Below are 21,203 nucleotides of genomic sequence, written 5' to 3'. Positions count from 1 at the left end.
TTCGCTCGCAAGGTCACAAATGGATGCTTTAATTTAAGAAGCAATCCACCTTTGGCAACCGTTCTGCATCATCAATCTGTGATATTCATGCTCCTCGTGAGTTGTTTTGTGTGGGAGTAATTAAATTGATTGTCATGGTGCGTTCACTTTTCCAACACTTTGTCTTGTTTGTACCTCAGTTCGTGATTAGCTTTGTTTCTCTCTGTGTTTTTATGGAGCCCTTAGGGGATGGAAGAGAATCTGTGGTTTGCAGGTGCTCGACAACAAATTATGAATGCAGCAAAGAGTCAAAAGTCAAGGATGCGTCCCGACAGTAAAAAAAATCGGCCTTTTTTACTCGATTTGGGATGCTGTCCAGGGACAAATGAATGTTTCTGCGTCTTTTAGAATAGATCTCTCCCTGTGTGATTATGTGATTGTACATTCTGACTTGTTTTTTTTCCTCTACGATACTAAAACTAAGAGTGTTTCTTCATTTAGAAGCTGGTTTAGAAGGAACGTGGACACCCACACATAGTACTACTGTGTAGTTGTTTCATTGTTCGACTTGGCCCCATTGATGTGCATTCATTTACCGAGGAGCGGCAAGAACCATTTTCTCAAACTGTAACATTTTTCGAACACCTGTTCACTCCCACTCGTGTTCCTCCATTGACTTTGCAAGCAACAAGCTGCATTTTGCTTCCCGTTGTGTCTGAACACACCTACTCCCAATTAACAGCGCACAAAGCCAGGCCTATCATAAACAAGCTTTCTCTTATTTGATGTGGAGGAAGTTGACGAGCCTTTTAACCTTATTCAACACTTTTGAGGTTGAATTTGATTGCAGGTTTTATCACCCAGAAATCTATGGTCCACCTCAAAAATGCTCTGGTGGCTAAATTAGGGAAAACAGGGGCAGACCAGCAACTCAGGAATTTGCAGCCCCAGTTCAGTTGACTAAATGTTTGTTGATCAAGGAATCATTCATCTAAAAAGGATGCAAAATGATCAGCCTTTTCATGGTTTTCCTTTTGTGTTCGCATGTCCAAAAGGCACAAATGTAAAGTTAAATTAATGCAATGATCAGCTGAGCTTCTTTTATTATCAAAATCACTCATAATATTGCAACAAGCTTCCCATAGATTCTATTTATTGTAATACAATTAACAATTATTAGCTTGAATGAAGCCCAGACATCACGTGAAAGATGTATTCTATTCTAATTTACCTCAGTCACACAGTAACGTCCCAACTCCTCCATCGTTTCCCTTCTTTTTCAGAGACATGTTCACCTGTCACAAGTCTGTCAAGTTTTATATGTCTTATATACAATAATGTGAGCAAGAGTTGTGAGTAGTCTCGTGTTTACGTCTCTATTTTTCCCATTTAAAGTTCAAGCTGATGATAGTTTTTCAAATACTTCAGAGAAATTTTGTGATTTTGAGTCTCGCAGATAAACCTTGGAAATGGTCGAACCTGCAGCGGGAACTCCAGCGAGGTTAATAAAAACATTTATTTAGTTCATTTCACAGCGCAGGACATGTAAACATGACAAAGCAGCCGCTTCCTGCTCACTCCTCTCTGATGTTTCCGACTTTTCACCGCCGTCCTCATCACCACCTGCAGGCTTCTTTAATAAATCTCTTCTATCTCAGCACACTTTGCAGCACCAGCCATTGATGCCTATTTCCTTTTGTTTGGTAACTTCCCTCCACCGCCGGCCCCGTATTTTCATTCTGTCCACATTTTTAGAAATAAATCCATAAAATAGCAGTAAATGTGTCCACAGTAAATCAACCAGGGTGGGGTTTTTTGCTTTTTAGCAGCGTACCAGTGGTGACTCAACAGGACATTTTGCTGTTATTTAATGGTAAATCCATATTTTATTTAACAAATGCTGTTATTTAATGGTGTATTCATGCTAATAAAAGGACATTTCTAGTGTTTAATGATAAATCTGCAGGAAGCAAACACCACATTGACAGTCTTCCGCTTCTCAAAGATTCACCACTTACAATCTCATGGGGACAGAATTAGATTATCAGCAGCTAGATTTGCATCATATATAAACACATAAAGTGATACAAAAGGCATTCTTTTAATTACACACTGTCATCTCCTCTAAGAAAGGCTTCTTGTGGAAATGCCTTTGTTCTACCCAGCCTCCTTGTGACAATCTGACAGTCTGAACTGCTCTCAAAGGTTCAACTTCCTCATTTATCGCTCGGTGCGTAATAGCAGTGTAAACTGGAAACTGGTCTTCAGTCACTCATTGGAAGGAGTTGCATCGGCTGATAATATAAACAGAGGCTACCTCGGTCAGAAGAAAACTATTATTATCCTAAATTGAAGTCTGTGTGGCGACATCAGCTTCCAGTTTGCAATCATTCGTTAATGAGGTTGCACTGTTATTCTAGCGCAGGTCAGACTCGCATCTTAAGTTTACCTCACATTAAGTTTAAAACCTCAGCTGAGAGAGAAAAGCAAAGCAGCGTTAAGAAAACATGATAAACTGCAGCTGGAGAGCAGATAAAATGTCAACTTTTACCACACTGATGGTTGAAACTCCAAACAGTAGATGAAATGTTTAACCTTTCGCGTGACTTTTCTCAATCCATGAATGTTGATCATCCCATTATCCCGGAACAGTTTTCTTCCTGTTGTTGTATGGATCCGATCTCCTCATGGAGGGATGTTGGGATCTTCTCCCATTGATTCAGTCAAAGTTTTCAATATTTAATGATCATTATTGACGTTTTTTGGGGGGGTGTCCTGCTGACAGTCTGCGGGAGGCTGAAGCCGCTACATGCTACAGACAGGCTGACATGTGTGATAGATCATGTTCAAGGTAAATACCAAGGATCGTGACAGATGGGCGTGAACGCTGAGGGGTCAGGAAGTCATGATGTTCTCATGAAGGTTTATAGATTTTTTATTTTTTTTGCAACACATAAATCATGCACTCTCTTCAGATGACACTTTGTTGCTCCACTTATCCAAGCACATGTTAAAAAAACAAAGGTTTTTTTTTTACATAATGCATTAAGCTGTTGTTTATTCATGCACTGGGGGGATTTTGTGATTTTGGGCGATTGTGTTTTCCCACTCAGGTCTTCTTTTGGATGAAGAAACTGTCAGAAAAACACACATTTTAGGTGTTGTCCATTGGAGAGTTGCACAAATTAGCTCCTATTTAATGAGAGAACACCTCATTTGCATATTGAAGCATATCATTTCAGAAAACTCGTGCTGCAAAAACATTTGTCTTCATATCAGCGATCAGCCAGAGAGGTTTTACGGTCATATTTGTTAGTTATAGTTTAAAATAGTGGTTTCCAAATAGAATATATGGAATTTCCCAATGCATCTCTTTCGACTGTTTTCTCAGAATTAGCTTTTTCACCTGCTCTGACCCAGAAATCAGCTCCTCCTACACACACCGAGCTTTCAATTTTCTTCCTATTTATATTCCAAAGGTGTTTACAGACAGGTTTGTTCATATATCATTCATAGCCTGATTTACAGAACATTTTATGCCTAAAAACACGGGGAAAATGGATTTCTTCTGGCTGTTGACCATATTTTCAGATTTATGGAGGGATAAAAAGACAGATCCAAAGCCCCTTCTGTAAAAAAAAAAAAAAACCTAATGTGCTCACAAACATGTTTTCTGTTTTCTCCAGTGTTCAGATTACTGTTCTGGAAATGAGTGCAAATTATTTTGATAGACTTCATTTAATGGACTTCAAAATAAAACACATGATGTAAAAAACAATAAGTCTTAATGCAAGTAATCAACTGGGGGAGTTTAATTGTGATGTCTATGAAAATGTATACCTGTTAATAGTGCATTTGAATTAAAATTAGTACATGTCTTCTGTTCTGAGGCTGTTTCCTCACAGTTCGTTTTTTCCTCCAGCTGAGCCTGAAATCTGCACTTCAGCAGCACTTCCACACACCAAACTCCCCCACTTGTATCCCTATCTATATTCTAAAGGTGTTTACAGGAGGGTTTGTTCATTTATCATGCATAGCCTGATTTACAGATCATTTTATTACTAAAAAAACACAGCGAAAATGGATTTCTTCGGGCTGTTGGCAGTATTTTCTGATTTATGGAGTTCTTAAAAACTCTTCTGTAAAAAAACCTTTGAGACTAATATGTTGACAAGATTTTTTTTAACTCAGTGTTCAGATTTCTTTTTGGGAAATGAACTGCAAATTGGTGCATATTTTGATAGACAGTTAATTAATTTGTTTGCATATTTGCGAATAAAAAATCTGGAAAATAATTGTTCTAATGTAAGTAATCAGTTTGGGAAGTTTGACAGTGAAATCTTTTAATACATTGAGATGTCGATGTCTCATTCACCAAATATGTAATAAATATAGCTTAAGTACAAGGTAAAAGTATAGGAACCTTTTTAAATAATTTACAGAAAACCCTAATGTTACATCAAAAAGCCTGAAGTATTCTAGTCGACGTAATTTACAGATGACAAAGTTACCTTCTCAGTTGCTAAAGGCAGCTTTAACATTTGTCGTTTGGTACAATTAGTCTCCTTTTCAGCTTGTTATGCGTCAGGAAAAGCATGTATACGTGCATACATGTTGCCCTAGTAACTAAATGATCTCCTGCAGGGAGGTAAATTGCTTTTGCAGTTCTCGAGAATGTTTTTTTTCTCTCACACTAACACGCTACATTTGTGCCTGGAATCCGCACAACTTGTCACGAATGTTCTTACTGGATATAAATGAGGCCGCTTGTGTTTGTTTTCGCTTTAACCCTGAAGGCAGCCTGGAACCAGATTCAAGTATTAAAGCCACTCGCGAGCCTTGATGGCACAAGCACAAATATGCAGGCGCTCATACTTCCACATTAAAGTTTTAAATTGAACGCATCTTCAAAGCAACGCCCGCTGCGGCGCGGCGTTGGATTCGGTGCGTTCAAGTCCAGGCAGGGAAACTTCATCCTCGCACCTCCAGCTAACGCTCGGGTGAGCCAGAGAGTTCTGAACAATTTTCAGTTTCGAAAAGTCTCAGCTTCAGCAACACCTATCCTCAATATCACACACATCCACTCTCACATATAGACCAGCCATCCCTCTAAATGTCACGGAGCTCGGCGGAACGCTCCATCGATGCCAAAGGTTCAGAGGCCCTGGGATCAATATTACATCATTTCTCTCAATTAGGGCATATTTATTCCCCTCAAGTTATTGTACATCTGTGAGTGATCCTATCTGCATTCCTGGCGAGTCTCCAGATGAGCCGAGGCCCTGGAGGGAGGGGAAGACAGAGTGAGATAAAGATGAAGAGACGGGGTGGGGGGGAAGAGAATGAGAGAGAGAAATGAAGGTAGGGGGAGTTTGGGCGAAGAGTCGGAGGAAAAGCGAGCGAGATCATTTAAGATTCACGGAGGGGATGAAATATGATGGTGTCTTACCTTGGGTTATTACAGATGAAAGTGGTTACAAGACGGCACACTGTCCCAAATGGTTAATATGCCCTGCAGCGTGGAGGCATAAATCGTGACTGTCATATTAGATCGGTGGGGGTGGGGTTTTCTGGTGGTGATTGGAAGGGATTCTTGGCAAAGGGATGCTCCCATTAGTGTTTTACATAAGTAAGGTAATGAGAAGGACACTCACAAGACCCGACCAGCCCGCTGGTACCCATGAAGGCTAATTTTACTCAATCGTCGAGGTGCTCCACCAGAGCGTGACCGCAGGCCTGATCTCGTGTTCAAGTTTCAGATCATGACTGACCTTAAAAGTCAACTCATCGTCCCGTACTGACCGTGCCCCGCTCTGCTTCCTGTCAGCCGCTCCCACCTGCAGCCTTGTACCTGTCTCGGCGAACTTAAGAGGAAAAATGGCCGAAGGCGTTCGCTCCCCTTAGCAGAAAATAGCATCAAGAACTGGCCAAGGCACTTGAGTATTAAGATATAGTGCCTCTTGTCTGTGCCAGCAATGCTTCCCATCTCTGGGAAGGCCTATTAATCATAAATTGGGCTTTGGCGTGTAGTTTACAGAAAGTTTGGTTTGATGTTGTTTTCTATTTTTGGGTTTAATGCCTGAAGTGTTTTCGCACTGCACCTACGTGGAGGTACGCAGGAAGGTCACAGGACTTCTGCCTTTGCCGGCCTTACTGTATATGTATATGCTGTAGCGGAGCAGAAGATAGTGTTTGAAAGAAGAATGACACAAGCACAGGTTCAAAAAACATTTCAAGTCTCCCTCTGGTTGTTGATTTAACCCCTGAAAACTCATTTCTGTACATCAAAGCTACATATTTAAAAGTTTTAATCATGAAACAATCCCTTCATGCTTTAAAATGGCAAAAGATGTACTTTCTAACCCACTTGAGAAAGCAGGAATCTTAATACAAACACTGTACTGCATGCTGTACTAGTATAAGTTTGGAGTAAATCAGCCAGTCAAGCTTGAACCAGGAACAGATTCTAAAGACGAACAATGATGCTGCAAGTTGACAGGATTTGTTCTTTAGGTTTGTTACGTATGAAAGTCTGAATTCATGTTTTTGAGACTGTCATTGGCAGTTTCAAAGTGTTCAGTTGGCGGCTTTTTTTGCTCATAATGTGTTTTCTTGCGTGTAAAAAATACCATATAGACACGTTTAGACACAAGATCTTTAAAGTAAACCCTAAAGTCATATGGATAGGAAGAAAAGTCAGTGATTGGGATTTTACCTGTTTCGACTGGAGACAAACCTGCCTATTTATTGGTTTATTTTTACCACCATTATTGCACTAATACAGTCAGTCTAAATGCACTTTGAATGACTGATTATCTGCCACCAACTCTCCACTGATAGATAATCGGAGTAGATGTAGATATGGCTTCATCTAATAGTGTTAAAATTATTAAAGACGTAAAGGATGGATGTCAACGTATTTATCAACAAACTTCCAAATTAAGACTTCCTGATTTGTAAGCACATGAAACAACATAAAAAAGCTGTGATTTCCTTTGCTCTTGCAGAGCGTCTGACTTCAGATGCGGCATCGGAATTTGACGGCGATGAAATGAAACAAAATTTCAGGCAGCAGATCTCGGCTTCTATTTTTACCCTCCGAAGCAACCTTATCTCTTGACAGATACCTTGTTAGTGGGCAATTCTACAGTCCTGCTTGGTGTTTTTTTCTTTATATCTGGTGCCAGTTTTTTTTTCTTTTTTTTGGGAAAACTTTCTTGCTGCAACATCGCGAGGATGGTTTGAAAATTGCAAGTGTTAACCTTTGAAATTTTTTAGGAAAGGCACAAGGAAGTTTTGACCTAAATAACCATCTGCCACCCTGACCTCCTCTCTTTTCGCTTTCTGCTGCGGATCGGACCTCGATGGTGCACTGCAGAATCATCCAATACAAAAGTAATTTGTCGGGGCACTGAGCTGGCCAAAGTTATTGTTGGAGCAGTGAGTACATCAGAGACCTGCATGCTCCTAGTGATTTTTGGACGCAAAGACATCGAGTAGAATGAGCCAAACGGGTTGACACGTTAAAGGCTGGTTGCTATATTGTTGTTGCGGCGGTCTTATAATGACAACATGTAGATTATCTGAAAGGTTTACAGGTGAGGTACCACTGCAGTTTTGTTATTTTGTCTGAAACTCCAGCTGAAAGTTTAACCTCAGCGCTCTACCTACTGGGGCTGCCACAGCAGCGGTGTGTAGGATGTTTCAGTACAACAACCCCTCGCTCCGTGATTGTTACTCCGGTGGTTTGGGGCTTGTTCCAGCACAATGTATCTTTAAAGTCACAAGTTTTTTTTCTGGTGGGGGGTTATGACTGGGTTTTGCTTTTAGTTTTTAGCCTTTCCCTGACTCCTGTCTCCAGTGTTTCCGCAGCACATGTTCTGACAGAGTGCCGTCAGTGCAATTTCCATCCAGCTGTTGCTCCATCAACAGCTGCACTTCAGATCTCGGCTCGAATTTTAAATTAAAAAGCCTCGCGCTCGCAGCCTCGTTTTTCCTTCGTCTTCCTCCCAGCGCTGTCACGTATCGGTTGCTTCGGTGATAGACCCCTCATGCAGACATATGGATTACCAACAGCAGCAAGACGCGCTTGGCAACTCGTTGAGCACCGTGTGACAGCTTGGCACCCAAAAGCCACCTGCTCTAAATTTAAACGCACCTTTTAGTGTGGCTGTTAAGCGCAGCGATTTTTTACAGCCAGTAGATTAGCCTCCCAGTTTAACCTCAACGCGGCGGTTCACTCGGCTCCTTTGTGAGCAGCTATTCAAGAACTTCAACGACTAGCAGGCGGAGGAGACCTTAATTCTCTGAAGCAAATCCTTTACATTTTAATGTCTCAGGTTGTTTGATGCCACTTTTGTGTAAAGTTTCACTTCATCCACAGATTTAGTTGAGCGTTTTTCCCCCCCCTGACAGTTAAGGGGAACCAGTGTAGCTTGCATTTTTCGAGCCAGGTCCACGGCAAAAAAAACACACAGCCGAAATGCAAACCCTGCAAACTTCTCCCTCGCTCCCCCTGGCAGCTCGTGTGTGTTGCCTGGTTGAACTAATTGCCCTCGCTGTATTTTCCAGCCAAACAGGTGGCCATATTGGTTTCCTTCTGGCTGCGTTTGTGCGACTGTGCGTCCAGGTTGGAGCGAGATGACAGCGCCTCCTCTTCTGCCCGGAGCGTGACCTTGGTTGGACGACGCTCCCTTTTGCACTGTCTTTGGTCTCACATTGATCTTTTGGGCCAACTTCTGATCGTGCATGTGTGAAAGAGACAGAGGGAGATAGAGCATCCTCTGATGTGTCGCCAGGAGAGCCGGAGGGCCAGGATGTCAGTCGGAGAGGGGAGGGAGATGACAGTGGAAGCAAACTTTGGCAAGTGGCACATAAGAACATATGAGAGCGGCGATACATGACGTCGCGATCCGGTCACAAAGTCGCACTGCATTTGTGCACGTACGGGGAGAAGCATGAGCTAATGCTCCACACATTCACACTCGTGCACACAAAGGTCTGATGCAGCCTTTACCACCTCACACCGTCACCTCGGGGGATTTGTATGTGCTAAAGCAATCTGATATGGTCAGATTTGTCTTCCTCCCCACAGATGCAGCGTTCACCCGCTTTGTGTTGGTCCATTGTATCTCCAGTTGTGGTCCTCTGTTTGGTCTGTGGGCGGTCGTGCTACAGGGAATAAGGATGTGTCAGATGAAATGTTGTGGATATTTGTCTCATAACTGCAATGAGTCAGGCAACACCTTGTTTCTATACCTTGGGTAAAGAAGCAATATTTTTTCTCCGGCTGTAGGAGGGATTATGACACGCTCGGATAGGCCCTGACCTCCCTGCAGACTGGAATAGAATAGAATAAAATAAAATAGAGGAGAAATGTATAAAACAAATAGTTATTGTCCGCATAGCGTGTTATCTGTAAAGCCTCCTTAGATATAGCACTATGTTCTTACCAGTGTCAGAAAGTGTGGCCTTGCTTATAATTAACTCCATCTATAGCTGTCAGCCCTGCATTTTTTACGTTTTTTCTCCGGTCTCCTACTTTAAAATGAGCCATGGCAGTGAGCATGTAGCCCTGTCTGGAGAAAAATATTGTGTAATTATCAAAAATGTCTTTTTTTGTTGTTGTTTTCTGAAGAAGAGAGAGGATTTATCGATAGTATATCGCAAAAAGACGTCTCGGACCCTTCATGGATAATGGTGATTACATATTTGGGTCTTTAAATTTAAAGTTTCTCCAAAATGTGAGTTGCCAAGTTTAAAGACCAGACATTTCTGTTGCCACCACTTTTACAACTTCCATACTCGCAACCAAACTCCATCTGTATTGATTAAACAGGGATTTTTCTGGTATCTTTTTGCAAAATTGAACAAGTTGTTTGTAGTAAAAGTATGTATTGGCAAAGTGTGTCGTATTCTATTCGGTTCGTCGCCAAAGAATATCTGAGGAATCTGAGCATCAAAACATTGTGCTTCTTATATTGTTCCAAGCGAAATTTGGAAATTCATAAAGTCTTGTGCTGTTGGACTGTAGCTTATGTGGAGGCAGTTCCTCCCCGAGCATTCCGAGCGCGGGATGCTCTTGCCAATGTGAAATTCAAAATTGTTACTTCCCTGTTCAACATATTGCTTTTGGAAGGTACCAAAATGTTCCCGACAATGAAATCAAAGTGCCCAGAAAATGTTTTATTGTCAAAAGATTTCATTTCCTTGGTTCGTAGTGAAAGAAACCGGAGCTGCTGTGCCAGCCGCCTTGGCAGCACTCAGGTTTAATCTTTGAGACTCAGGCTAACCATAACATGCGAGGCTCTCTCTCTTCTTTAGCAAACACACACCAGACTATTGGCTCTCCCTGCCAACCACAGGCCAGATAGAAGATATCGAGCATCGTTCCGTGCAGTGACACAATATTGATTTCAATTATGACAGCAACATAGCTAAGACAAAGTGTTTTTTAGAGGACTTGTGCACTATCGGCTCCCTGGTCCATTAGTTGGTGCAGCTGGTTTTTTAATGAGTTGAAAAGACACCAACACATATTTTTTTTCCCTTCATGTTTTTCAGTTTACTTCTCCCTAAGCAGGAGTGGATTTTGCCTTTTTTAATATTTTTATCACATGCGTGTCCCTGACTGATACTGTAAAATGTTCAATCGTACATAAAGAAGACACGCTAAGCTCCCTCGAGGCTTGAGATTAGGCAAATAAACCAACTCGGTTAAGGTTAGGTAAAAGGTCATCGTCATGGTAACAGTCACACGGCTCCATGAGATTTGCTCGAGGAGTCGGTTCGCCCCTCGTGGAAAAAGCTGCCAATGTTCCGTCATGATTGACTGCTTTAAACGCGGCACTGTAAAGGATTCATTTGCATTTCCTGCTCCCTGTTTGGCACACTTTGGTGATGAGATCTGTATTTATTTTTTTATTTTTTTTATGACCGAGGAAGGCTTACTTCCTTGTACACAGACACATAAAAACAGGCAGCCATCCAAACAAACAGGGAGGGGCACAAATGCTTTAAATATTGAGGAGGACGTGTCCCTTGCATCCACCAAGAAATGATCATCCAAATCCAGTGCTGTTCATTCAAATCAAGGTGCTCTGATTGCGTTTTTCTTGCAAGAGCAGTATTTTTCAACCATGCATTTGGCTCAATATTCAACTGTTGAGCACAGGCACACACAATTTGACAGATTAAACACAAACTCCACCCTACCAGCAGGCAAAGACGAATCAAACTCACCCAAAATTAGTGCTCCCTCCGCTGCCAAAGATTTGTTTTACTTCTTTCCTTCCTCGCCATCTCCTCCCCTAGCACTTAGAAAAACTAAAGTTAAGTTCTCCAAGTCTGCCTCCTGCTGACATCGTGTGCACATTTTTTTTTGTTTGTTTTAGTTCACCCAACTCTGAAAAAATTTAGTTATCTCTCGCTGCCACTTGGGGCTGTCAAAGTGCAAAAAGTGCCCAATGCAGCTCCACCAAGAAGCATGAAAGTCGCTGCTTACGCTCCCAAGTTAAACCAACAAAACATCATGAGTTTTGTTTTTTTTGGCAAGCAGAGGCAAAACTTTGCCAAGCTGTCTTGCTGTGGTCTTGCTTTTGTGCAGACAAACAGATTATAATTTCAAAGTGGCATCCAAATTATCATAATTAAATCAATTCCAGAGGAAAAAAAAAAAAAGCGTCACTGTGGCAAAATTTGGATTGTATTGATGCCACTGGGGAAGTTTGTTTTTGCATTGAATTTATGCCTGAATGCAAGGTCCACTCCTAATATGGGTCCAATATTTACCCAATCAATAACTCGGTTTTAGTCAGCGGTAGGTTGAGCAGATAAGTAAGGTTTTCCCTGGATGAACGTAATTAGCCCATTTCATGGAACAAGCAGGTGGCCCTGATATTCAGCAAACTACGGTTTTGTTTTTTTATTTTTTTGGGGATGTGTGAAAGGAAAACAGCACGAACCTATCAACACCAGGCAGCCTCGGAGTCCCCAGGCTGTGGAGCTGGGTGCTGCCAAGTTGCCCCTCTATGTGTGTGTGCATGTAGGTGCGTCTCCGGTGCTGTATTGTATAAGCAGTGTGTGTGTGTCGAGTGTGTGGATTGTCCCAGTTTAGAAGACCCAAAGCTATGACTCACCAACTAATAAAGCAGGAGGGGAGTGTGTGTGTGAGTGACTGTCTGTGCCAGTGTCTTTATGCTTTTTGTTTATTGTGTGTGTGTGTGTGTGCAACTCATATTTTAATGTGTGTTTAAAGGGGGAACAGAAGCACAGAAAGACTGATTGTGAGTCATGGTGGGAGGAGGGGGTGTTGTGTTCATGCTTACTGTATCCAGAGCCCTCGTAAGCACCACAAACATACATAGGCTTCCTATGCTTTTCCATTAGGTCACACAGCAAATATATTCAGCATCCTCTCATCATTTCCCTTGTCACAACAGTAGTAAATTGTGTGCATGCGTCGTCCTTAGTTGTCCTCACTGTGCTGTCGGGCTCGCGGTCGCTCTTTCTGCTCCTCCTGACAAACACATCCCGGCCAGTGTACAGTAGGTGTTGTGTTGTGAGCAGCTGATGTTTATGCTTTATGCGGCATACATGGCAAAAAGACTATTAGAGACAATAAGTTATGTTAATTTCTGCTCTCAATGTTTGTTCAGTTAAAGCTTATAGTTCATTAGTCACCATTAAATACAGTTTACATTACTATCAGTGTTTTGCAGAAAACTCCATTAGATGTAATGGAGTCCAATTTCTGCACGCTGGATGAGTTCCAGCATAAAAAAAAAAAACAATAATATACGTAATGGTACATGTAGCTACTTAACCATATTGATTAACAGGAACATTTGTGTTACCTGTGGTTGCTCTGCTTCCTGAACTGGTTTAGTTTCAGCATGATTTGACATCTTACTGAGAGAAATATCACTCTCACACACACACACAGAGTAGCAGACCACTTTTTTTTTTACCGAATTTGACTGAATTGGACGATGGGGTAAGGCTCTCTCTGTATTGATTTTTCCCTGTCAGACAAGATGTCCAATAGACACACTGTGACGGGTTGTCATGATTGTTACCATCCGAACTTGGCCTTTACCAGCTAATGCTGCTGCTTTTGCGCTAAAGGTGGGTAATTATGTCAGCTAAATGTCAGTCAAGCTGAAAAAAAATGGGTGCTGCAAAGGTGGAAAACTTTTCTGGGGTGAAGGCAAGGCTGTCAGTAGCTCAGTATTCCCTGAGACCATCCATTCATCCATACCATCCATAAGCAAGGCGTCTTAGATGTCCATCTCCCCGGCAACATTTTCCAAATTGTCCTGGGGAAATCCTAACGTTTTTCTTGGCTGGAAGAGATATCTGCCCAGCAAGTTCTGGGTCTCCTGCCAGTTGGGAGTCCTCGAAAGAAAGGTGCCCAATCAGAAGCCTGAACCACCTTAGCTCCTTTAAACTCAAAGGAGTAGTGACTTTGTTTCAAGCTTGTTCTGAATGTCCTCACCCTCGTCTTTATCCACCCCATGAAGGAAACTAATTTTCGCTGCTCGTGTCCGTAATCTTATTCTTTCAGTCTCTACCCAGAGCTTGTGCACATAGGTTGCAACGTGGATCGACTCCTACATCGAAACCTTTGCTGCAGCAATGCGTCTGTCCAGCCTTGAACAAGATCCTCTTAAACTCCTTCGTTTTCCCCCAACACAGATTGACACCAGTTTCCGGCAGAGAACTATGTCCTGAGACTTGCAGGTGATTCCTTCATGCTTTATACTCTCGCACACCCTCAGGGTCAGGTTGTGTTCATAAACATAGATCTGTGACCAGGTCTGACCCCGGATGCCATAAAACGAATACAGATAGTCATCTCCACAGCACCTGTGAATCACCAACAACATGTAAATTTGACACAGAAACATTGGATTTCCAATGTTTGGCCTTGGCTAAGAGCTATTCCCATTCATAAATACCTGCTGAATTAATTCTGCTGGAAAAAGCTGGACTTTGGGCAAAGCTCTAGGCGTGTTTTATTAGAATCAAGGTCACTTTCGCGTTCACAGCCATCTATAGTGATCTAAATTTTGAAGTTTTTTTTGTTTGTTTGTTTGTTTGTAGTAAAACACCGACCAAGTGAAGGCTCCACAGGCTGATCAAATAAAGAGCGTACACCACATTACGCTCACACACAACATTTGTTTTTTTTCATCCACAAAGGAGAATGACTCATCAAGTGAAAGGCAGAACCAACACATCCCCAAAGGCACGCACGGTAAACACAGAATCAAATTGGATCATGCCAATCATGTGCGTACGTGATTTTATTTTTTTTATGCTTTTTTTGAGGTTGTCCCGGGTTTCCGCTGTAATTGAGACGGCTGTATACGTACACAGCAGAATCACATCTTCATATCTGCATGTCATTTTTTTTTTTTTTTTTACGTGGGAGCATAATGCCGCGAATCTACGCCTCATCCAACAGCTGTCAATCTGCCAGCTGCTCTACTCTCATCCCACGTCTAGAGTTCTGATGTATGTTACCTCTTGGGGTTGCTTTGTGTGTGGAGGTGTGTGTGTGTGTGTGGACGACTGGGTTGGAGATTGCATAGTGGAGTGTACACAGAAGCGATAAGAAGGGGGGTTTAGTGGAGAGGGGTAGAAGACCGCCACGAGCTCACTTTATATCAGCCATGGGGGTTGGTTTCATATTACAATATAATGGTATTGGTTCAACCCACTTAATGAGTCACATCATTCCCTACATTTAAATGGCCTTCTCAGGTATTAAACCATACACAGGAATTGTTGAATTAATGGCCAGCCCTTACTGTATATTGCCATCGCCTTAAGCTTAGAGGGAAGAATAAGAAGTGTGCCTTTACTGGCTAAATGTGTTGGGTAGAAAAGGTTGAAGCACTGATTTGCACGCAAAAAGATTCCCCAAGTGCCTCAACTTTGAGGAAGTTCTCCCATCTTGCGTTGTATACAGTATGCGCTATAGCTCCACCTTTGCATACATATGGATGAATCTGCCTCCTTTAGGAGAATTGATTTGCATCAGGACAGTCCCTGTTTATCATTTCCTCCCTCATAGTTGAATTAGCATAAATTACCATTAAGATCTCAGCCCCCTTTTTTATGCTCATCCTCAGGTAGATTATGAATCCTAAAGAGAGGACGGGTTCTTCAAAGTGGGAGAGCCACCGATGTTTTGACTGACCATCTAGCATAGCTCCCAGGCTTGAGTGGTTTGTTCTCCTTTGGGTTATTTTTGGGTCTCATTTTTTTGGAATTTAAGTTTTGCCTGTCCTACTTACTGCATTCCCCAAAGTGAACTCGAGGCCTTTTTTCAGCCTGATCCAGATTTTTCTCCCCTTCCTTCCCTCTCTTTCTCTCTCTCTCTCTCTCTCTGTCTGCATACCGTTGCCTCGCTCACTATCTCGCTCTTTTTTCGACTCTCTCCTCAGCCATCTGTTCATGCTTGTGGCATCTCTCTATCTGTCTTGCCTCCCTGCCATATTTCACTCTTCTCATCTCAACTCTCCCCACATTTTATCCATGCTCCCTCTTGTGTAGCTTTTCTTTAGCTGCCTTGCCCGTGTTTGTATCGCAGCATTAAAGGGCTTTGAGGTAGCTTTCATAAAAGGCATTCATAGTCATATATCAGTCTCTGGTAGAATATGTCCACCATTTCTGTCCATGCGTATCTGGACTGTGACTTGTATTTGTCGAACTGTCAAACTCCTCGAAGACCATTTCCACCAGGTGAAAGAAAGTTCATTACTTTGTAAAATATCCAGAATCAACAAGTCCAAATGGGGCCAATTTATGACTGTTTCACATGAAATTATATTGTTAGAAAACAAATAGATTACCTTCCGTGCCTGTATTTCTTTAAAGCTTTAAAATAATTGTAACCTGCAACAGTCAGATTAAAGGACATGCCAATGTTTTTGTTTGTTTTAGCCAATTTACTGCAGTCCAGACTGTAAATATTTGGACAGTTATATGTTTTTTTTCTACATTAGCACATTCAATTTGAAATAAATTAACAGATACAGCGTTAAAGTGCCAAGTGTGAGCTTTAGTTTGAGTAGGTTTACATGAGTATAGAAGGAAGCCTGTGTGAGAAATGGCCCTTTGAACACATTGTGCCGAAATCGGTCACTTGACTTCTAAGTGTTTCTTGGAAAGCTGTGTGTCACGTCAGCGTTGAGCAAATGAACCCAGCATGGCTCAGAGTTGATCAAGAGGATAGCAAAGGTACTTGGTTTCATAAAGTCATTTGGAGACGTTGTGAAAGAGCAGGTACAGACAATACAACTAGAAAATAGCAGATGACCCGGTAGGAGTCAAACGCTCTCCGGGATGTCAGCCAGCATATTTCCTTGTCAGCTGTTAAGAGAAGACTTCATGACCAGAATCTCAGTGGATTCAACGTGCAACCGCTAGTAAGCCTTAAAGAAAAAAACAGAAAGACCAGGTTGGAGTTGACAAAAACATCCCGAAACAACCAAGCGGAGTTGCAGAACAACATGTTCTGTTGACTGTCGAAACAAAGCATCCATCTCTATCAAAATGACAGAAAGAGGAAAGTGTGGAGAAAAAGAAAAGGGAACATTTGATGGCCCAATCTCAGCCTCATCTGTCAAACATGTCGGTGCTTATGTTATGGCTTGAGCATGTACATATGGCTGCCAATGGAACTGGCACGCTGGCATTTATTGATGCGACAGACTGAAGAATACAGAACGAATACAGATGTATATGTGAGCATTCTGCGCGCTCAGATTCAGCCGGATGTATTAGGATAACAATCTAAACATACGGTCAAAGCAACTAAAAAGGAGGGTGATTCAGCCAGTGGAGGATATTCAGCTCCCCTGACCTCCGTCTGACTGCGTGACCCCACAGCAGTGAGGGCTTCAGTGAGCACACAAAGCTGCTGTCTATGAGTACAAGGCTTCTGGCGGTGATAACTGAAAAACACACTGCACAAATTATTAAATATACTGATATTGTTTGACTTCAGGCACTATTTGTTAAAAGTGCTATGGCTGGATGTGCTTAAGCAAAAAGACTGAAGTATGAAAAATGTGTCAAATCCTTGCAGTCTGGACTTTATAGTACTTCATAAAAATCAAGTTTATGATCTTAAGTTGATCATTTTAAATGGCTAATCCATCGCACGGCACATCACTGGTGTGTATAGGTTAAGATGCATGTGACATTTAAATTATTGTTAACCCAGGGAACCCGATGGAAGCACTTCCCTTATTATGGGTTGAATTGCTTGTGAAGTATTTTTTGCATTGAGGTGTGGTGAATATGTTAAGTATCAGCAGCAGAAATATATGTTAAGTTAAACCCACATACAGTTCTGTGGCCATCTCCACCAAGAAATGCTCTTGTTTAAATTACTCACGACCTCATTGTATAGATATGTTCACATCAGGACATAATCATATTTATGCAATGCAACTACTGTAAGGAAAATAAACACAATATAATGCTTTTCATTGCAATGATTTGAAACTTGCAACCCAGAGATGAGCGCAGGTCATGTGTGCACAAGTAAGTAATTCTATCCTCTGGGGGGCCCAAGGCAAAGTGGCCACCAGAGGCTTTATATTGCATGATTTCAGATTATCTCACCTACATATTTATGGAAAAATATGTCTACTGCTGGCATTTTTGGGGGATATGCATTTAAAGCATAATCATTTCATGAAAATAAATGCATTATTTTTTTTTCTTGATAGAAAGGCTAGTATAAATAGTAAAGGCTTCCGATGAAAACAAGATGCAGCGTGTATGGCTGGCCCTTATAATCACCAAAGGAATTAAAGTTACCTTGAAAACAGCCCAGGGCTCGTAGGGTTAATAGGGCTGATCAAAAGCCAGCTTTGGGATATTGTTGTGTTTCGACTGGATGAGTAAATACAGCAAAGATAGAGTTTATTTAGGGCTTCCTGCCTCATCGTGATCATAAGTTTGGTGGCAGAGCTTTATATACTGGAGGTGCAGTCTGTAAAAGCGTGACAGTGAAATTTGTCCAGTGAAATTATGTGTTGTCCTATAAAACATAATACCAGCCACTGGCTTGATTCCAGTCTGAGCAGAGTTGATAATGCTGACACTGATTTCTCTATTAAATGAAAAAAAAACAGCAATTTCTTAGCATCTGATGCACTAAACGCCTTTATCATATCAGTTTGTAAACATGTGTTGCATATTATTCCAGAGGCCTGATATCTCTCTTCGCCGCGGATTTTCTTGTTTCTTTCATGTCTGAGCTGGCACATGAGGTTTTGAGTGACAGGCGAGGGGATGTGCATCAGCAGGTATCTTTGATCTGTGTTGTTGCATGATGTCATCACACACGTTACAACCTACAAACTGCAGAAGCTGTTGCCATGGAGATCCCTCTTTTTTCTTTTTTTTTTCCAGTAGTGAAATGCGGTCAGCGCCTGGAGCAGCGAAACGAGTGTGTCAACCTGCATAAAGGCAAAGAGCGGCACCGTATACAGCTGAAGCATCTTTGTCTTTGTGCGCTGCATGTGTGTGTGTGTTTGAGTGCGGGGATGCGTGCAAGTCTGAATTCAACCCCTTCTCCTTAGCTGACAAGCCAAAACCAGGTTGTGCAATGTCTGGTTTTGACCCACACGTTCCGTTGACTGGAAATAAATTGATGCTATTTATGTGTTACTTGGCTGCTAAAACTCAGAGGAACATCCAAGGTCTGTGTGATGCAGTGTTTCCCCCGTCAGTGAGGCTTTTGAAGGCTATGAAATCTGCCTGTCGGCCAGATGTATTTGTGTCATGTGGGATTAGCCGAGCGTCGTGTTGTGTAATCTCATAAACTGTGTGCGTTGTGTATATTAATGCGTGTGTGTGTGTGTGTGTGCGTGCAGATGCATCTGTGCAACCTAAACCGAGACAAAGTGCGGATCATTGTTGCAGCTCTCAAACTCATCCATCACGAGAATGTCAACAAGAAAAGTAGGTTTTGCCTCTTGTGCATATCTTCTAAAACATACAGATCAAACAAGATGTTTATGTCAGAGGAGATTAGCAGAGATTCCGTCAGCAACCAAGATATTTCCATCCTTTTAATAACACGGTTCGCTCACACGGAGGTAACAAAACATATCATTTTACACACATGAATATTCACTTGAACTTTTCCCTGCATTTAACCTTTCGTTCGCTCTCCTTCTCCGGCTCTCGTGACGCCTCCCGCTCTCCCACCTCGTCTTTCCTCCTCCGCTATTGCCATCTGCGGCAACATTAATTCTCTTTTGATCAGCAAGGGGTAATCATCAATTACACATGCAAGTGCAAATGCGTGTACAACTTAATGGACTGCACTTCCACTGGATTTAGACGCGTTGTCTTCTGAAACGCTTGATAGTAATTACGGCTCCATTTTGTCACACAGTGTGAAAGATAATGGTGCCCAATGTTTGTCCTCAAATCTTTGCTGCAATTATAGCCCAATGTTAATCAATTTCACCGCAGAGGCAAACAATAGAGAACAAGCCTCTTATACAACCGAGGTCACGAAACAATGGAGCGGAGATAAAAGAAAACTTAGCCAGGAGTTGTTTGGTGCTGCAGCCGGGGAAACACACAGCCTCCATTTATTGCTAAATATACATTTAACCAGGATTCCCTGTTCTGCATGGAATTAGAGAGTCCATCTTTTACTTTATTTTTTAAGGTTATTTAACAGTATATCATTCCTGTCTCCTCGCTATATTTGAAAAAGTGCATTTTATATGTAAAGTACGTTTTGACCTCCCTCCGGTGTTCAGAGCTTGACCCTGACATGTCACCCACACCATACCGGAGGTCTCCATCACCTTAATGGGCTGTTAAGCATCATTACAGCCTCCATGACTTTAGCTAAAACACAGCCAAGGTTATCGATTCAAGGTGTTCGGGTGGGTGAGTGCGTCAAAGGACACAATAGCGGCGGATGTCGAACCGCGACGGGGGAAGAAAGTTAAGCATTAATCAAGCGGAGTTACGGAAGATTCGCAATTATGTGTTCGCGTTGAAGATGAATATAGGCAATAATTAAAGGAGAGGACCTTAAGAAGGCTCGTTGCGGGTATTGATTTAAATTGATTCAGTCCTCGGCGTTCTTATGATACTCGCTGGGACCTCCTGGGACACGCGTGTGATCTGTTTCACCTTGTGAGGTCAAGGTTTCAGCTGTCTGAACTCTTAGGCATGATGGGTAAATCAACCACTCGCTTGGGATGAACAGCCTCAACTGATATATGAAGGGGACAGACATTTCCTCATGTCCGTCCTACGTGGCTTCGTGGCGGACATCTCACTCCACATTTCAGCGCCTCGCCATACATCACCTTGCTTAGCGCGCATCATTTCAGATTTAGCGCCCCGTTTAGCATCCAGGTCATCCAGCCAGCTCTGCACCTCCAGCACTCACAGGGAGACAGAGCTCAATCCACAGTTCACCAGCTTTGGGTCAAGGTCATGACTCACTGGCTGCAATATGAAAAGCATTAATGCACAAGCAGGATGGTCAGTTTGGGAACTACAGGGAGCTCTTCAGGATTCGTGAAATTGTCTCTAAAACATTTGCAATATGTTACTTTAGCTCATTTCTGAATCACTATAGTTCTGTAAAATGATTATTGCTGTGCATAGTTTTGATTCATCCCTAATTTTGCTCAGTCAAAGATGATATGAATGTCCTTCTTATTTGGATTATGGATGACAGTGGCCAGTGGTTGCACAAACTTGTGGGGAAAATTGCTTTGTTTGTGTTTCTGTTCTATCACTTGGGCCTGTGCAGTTAGTCGGCAACACTGAAATAAGATGCAACAATATCCCAGTTTGTTTGGCAGTGTTGAGTGTAGCATACAGGCGTTTACGTCAAAAACCAGATGATGATCAGGACACACATTCTGTTGTTGTGTCCAGCAACTCCCAAAGGAAACATGACTTCTTTATATTAAACCATCCAACTCTTGAAAAATTGGCCACCTCTCATTTTGGCTGTAACCTCCCCCCGTTTCTTCTTGCAAGCAAGTGTGAGTCAACAATGAAACTGCGAGTTTCTCCCCAACCAAACCTCAACATCAGAAACACAGATGCCTCTGTGTGGTTCAATGGCTGCAGTTATGGTGGGCTGTGATAACTCTGTTGAATTATCTATAGCCACAGGTAGAGACTGACAGAATTTGAAGGACTTTTCTATCGAG

Source organism: Stegastes partitus, unplaced genomic scaffold, assembly GCF_000690725.1.
Source record: "Stegastes partitus isolate 25-593 unplaced genomic scaffold, Stegastes_partitus-1.0.2 Scaffold630, whole genome shotgun sequence".
Lineage (NCBI taxonomy): Eukaryota > Metazoa > Chordata > Actinopteri > Pomacentridae > Stegastes > Stegastes partitus.
This window is presented reverse-complemented; position numbering follows the sequence as displayed.